This window comes from Bufo gargarizans, chromosome 3 (genome assembly GCF_014858855.1).
Source record: "Bufo gargarizans isolate SCDJY-AF-19 chromosome 3, ASM1485885v1, whole genome shotgun sequence".
Lineage (NCBI taxonomy): Eukaryota > Metazoa > Chordata > Amphibia > Anura > Bufonidae > Bufo > Bufo gargarizans.
The window spans coordinates 244,260,722-244,265,048 of record NC_058082.1 but is presented as its reverse complement, the minus strand read 5'-3'; the positions used below and the strand labels follow the sequence as shown (position 1 = coordinate 244,265,048).

General features: G+C 41.3%; 1 non-coding gene across 1 annotated transcript; it reads right to left on the bottom strand.

The window, feature by feature from the left end:
* Positions 1-1,888: 1,888 nt before the first annotated feature.
* LOC122933554 lies at positions 1,889-1,974 on the bottom strand. Its single transcript, XR_006388505.1, has one exon. It is a non-coding gene; the product is annotated as a small nucleolar RNA SNORD71 (small nucleolar RNA).
* Between the last annotated feature and the right edge of the window lie 2,353 nt (positions 1,975-4,327).

Below are 4,327 nucleotides of genomic sequence, written 5' to 3'. Positions count from 1 at the left end.
GAAGTGTATGATGCTATCATGGTGGTACAATATCTGACACATATGCTGACTGTCAGTAGTCAAAGCTGAATGTCAATCTCTTGGTTTAAAATTAAATTAAGTTGGCCTATTAACCCTTTCATGACCAAGGGTCATTGATGCCCCAGTGTCCAGGTCAAAATTTACAAATCTGTCATTGCGTCACTTTATGTGGTAATTGCTTTGGAACACTTTTATTTATCCAAGTTTCATTTATGGAACCCCCCCCCCCCCCATAAATGACCCCATTGTAGAAACTACACCCCTCAAGTTACTCAAAACTGATTTTACAAACTTTGTTAACCCTTTAGGTGTTCCACAAGAATTAAAGGAAACTGGAGATGAAATTTCTAAATTTTACTTTTTTGGCAGATTTTCCATTTTATAAAAAAAAAATTCTTTAACACATTGAGGGATAACATCCAAACAAAACTCAACATTTATTACCCTGATTCTGTGGTTTACAGAAACACCCCACATGTGGTCGTAAACTGATGTAAGGGCGCACGGCAGGGTGCAGAAGGAAAGGAACGCCGTATGGTTTTTGGAAGGCAGATTTTGCTAAACTGGTTTTAGATGCCATGTCCCATTTAAAGCCCCCCTGATGCACCCACACAGTAGAAACTCCCAAAAAGTGACCCTATTTCGGAAACTAGGGGATAAGGTGCCAGTTTTATTGGTACTATTTTGGGGTACATATGATTTTTAATTGCTCTATATTAAGTTTTTTGTGAGGCAAGGTAACTGAAAAATGGCAGTTTTTTTTTTTTTTTTTTTACAAGATTCATCTGACAGGGTAGATCATGTGCTATTTTTATAGAGCAGGTTGTTACAGACGCAATGATATCAAATATATCTACTTTCTTTGTTTGTTTCTTTCAGTTTTACATAATAAAGCAATTTTGAAAAATAAATTATGTTTTTATGTGTCGATTTTCTGAACGCCATATGTTTTTTTTATTTTTCTGCCGATCGTCTGCAGGGGCTTGTTTTTTGCAGAAAGAGTTGAGGTTTTTGTTGGTACCATTTTTGGGTACATAGGATTTTTTTGATCATTCATTATTACACTTTATGGGGCAAGGTGAACAAAAAATTGGCTGTTTTGGAACAGTTTTTATTTATTTATTTTCACAGCGTTTATCTGAGGGGTTAGGTCATGTGAAAGTTTTATAGAGCAGATCGTTACGGACGTGGCAATACCTAATATGTATACTTTTTCTTATTTATTTAAGTTTTACACAATAATAGCATTTCTGAAACCCAAAAAATTATGTTTTAGTGTCTCCATAGTCTGAGAGCCATAACTTTTGAATTTTTTGGGCGATTGTCTTAAACAGGGCATCATTTTTTGCGAGATGAGGTAATAGTTTGATTGGTAATATTTTGGGGGTCATAAGCCTTTTTGATCGCTTGCTGTTGCACTTTTTGTGATGTAAGGTGCTTTTTTTACACAGTTTTTATTTTTATTTTTTTATGGGGGTCTATCATGTGATATATTTATAGAGACGGTCGTTACAGACGCAGTGATACCTAATATGTGTATTTTTATTTTTTTTCATTTTTTATAGGAAAAGGCTATTTATTTTTTTAATTTTACATTTTTATTTATTTATTTATTCTTACTTTTATTAATTTTACATTTTTTTTATCAAGTCCCTCTTGGATCTTGAAGATCCAGTGGGGCTGATGGCTGTACTATACTTTGCAATTCTCTTGCATTGCAAAGTATAATACAATCAGATGCCTTGTAGGTGGCAACAGCGGACGCTTTTGCAAAGCGTCCGGTTGCCATGGCAGCGCAGCAGCCCCGATGGTGGAGAGAGGGAGCTCCTCCCTCTATTAACCCCATAGATGCCGCTGCCGTGGCATCTATGGGGTTACAGCAGAGTGTCAGCATAGAGCTGACACTCTCTGCTGATGGCGGCGTCTCAGGAATGGAGCCGCCGCCATCACACACAGCAGGGGGAACGCACGGCATCGGGGGCAGGGGGCAGCCCTGGGACGGGGGGGTCACGGCCAACAATGAGGGAGGTGATGCATCACAAAATGGGGGCAGGAGGAATGTATGTGGCGGGAAGGGGGCGAACCGCATCAGGGCAGGAGGCAGGAGATAAGCTATAACGGCAGACGGGCACAAGGGGGGCTTGGAGGGGCACAGATGGGGGGCACAGATCGGGGGGGCACGAGGACACTATCTGATTTCAGGCTCTGATCTGCAGAGCGCAGATCAGAGCCTGAAACCGCCATTTTTTCACTGCTGCGATCCGATTGGTTAGTCTGCACAGACTAACCAATCGGATCGATTGCCGGCAAGGGGCCACTCTGATTGGTCCCTTGCCGGCATTACTGAACTGTATGCTGTCCGTGACAGCAGCAGGACTGGGGCAGAAGCTATAATCCAAGCGCTTTGCAGCGCTTGGATTAAAGAGCTGCCATGACGTCTATACATGTGGTAGCTGCACAGGGTATGTGCAGCTATCATGTATATATGTGGATTGCGGTCGTGAAGGGGTTAAACTTGCATGCCATTTCACCTGGGGAAATTCTTTGGGAAAAAAATCAAGACTAATGCTGTCACCATGTTGAGGTCATAAACAGTGGCTCTTTGGACTTTGGACTTCTGCCACGGATGTGCTGCTGGTGTGCAGAAGATCTGCAGCATATTTCTCTGAGGATTTGTCTCACTGAATTCAATGGGGCTAATCCTAGGGTCTCCAGCTGAAGTTAGTCACACTTCACTCATTTCCAAATTAGATTTTTTTTCCTGATACATGTGAACAGGGTTGCAGAAACCTCATTTCCATGCACAGGATATGTTTTTTTATCTGACTTACAGTTGCAAGAAAAAGTATGTGAACCCTTTGGAATGATATGGATTTCTGCACAAATTGGTCATAAAATGTGATCTGATCTTCATCTAAGTCACGACAATAGACAATAACAGTCTGCTTAAACTAATAACACACAAAGAATTAAATGTTACCATGTTTTTATTGAACACACCATGTAAACATTCACAGTGCAGGTGGAAAAAGTATGTGAACCCCTAGACTAATGACATCTCCAAGAGCTAATTGGAGTGAGGTGTCAGACAACTGGAGTCCAATCAATGAGATGAGATTGGAGGTGTTGGCTACAGCTGCCCTGCCCTATACAAAACACACACCAGTTCTGGGTTTGCTTCACACAAGAAGCATTGCCTGATGTGAATGATGCCTCACACAAAAGAGCTCTCAGAAGACCTACATTAAGAATTGTTGACTTGCATAAAGCTGGAAAGGGTTATAAAAGTATCTCCAAAAGCCTTGCTGTTCATCAGTCCACGGTAACACAAATTGTCTATAAATGGAGAAAGTTCAGCACTGCTGCTACTCTCCCTAGGAGTGGCCGTCCTGTAAAGATGACTGCAAGAGCACAGCGCAGACTGCTCAATGGGGTGAAGAAGAATCCTAGATTGTCAGCCGAAGACTTACAAAAGTCTCTGGCATATGCTAACATTCCTGTTAGCGAATCTATGATATGTAAAACACTAAACAAGAATGGATTTCATGGGAGAATACCACAGAGGAAGCCACTGCTGTCCAAATAAAACATTGCTGCACGTTTACAGTTTGCACAAGAGCACCTGGATGTTCCACAGCAGTACTGGCACAATATTCTGTGGAGCGATGAAATCAAAGTTGAGTTGTTTGGAAGAAACACACAAAACTATGTGTGGAGAAAAAGAGGTACAGCACACCAACATCAAAACCTCATCCCAACTGTGAAGTATGGTGGTGGGGGCATCATTGGGGATGCTTTGCTGCGTCAGGGCCTGGACGGATTGCTATCATCGAAGGAAAAATGAATTCCTAAGTTTATCAAGACATTTTGCAGGAGAACTTAAGGCCATCTGTCCACCAGCTGAAACTCAGCGGAAGATGACTGTTGCAAAAGGACAATGACCCAAAGCATAGAAGTAAATCAACAACAGAATGGCTTAAACAGAAGAAAATACACCTTCTGGATTGGCCCAGTCAGAGTCCTGACCTCAACCCGATTAAAATGCATGACCTCAAGAAAGCGATTCACACCAGACATTCCAAGAATATTGCTGAACTGAAACAGTTCTGTAAAGAGGAATGGTCAAGAATTACTCCTGACCGTTGTGCATGTCTGATCTGCAACTACAGGAAACGTTTGGTTAAAGTTATTGCTGCCAAAGGAGGTTCAACTAGTTATTAAATCCAAGGGTTCACATACTTTTTCCACCTGCACTGCGAATGTTTACATGGTGTGTTCAATAAAAACATGGTAACATTTAATTCTT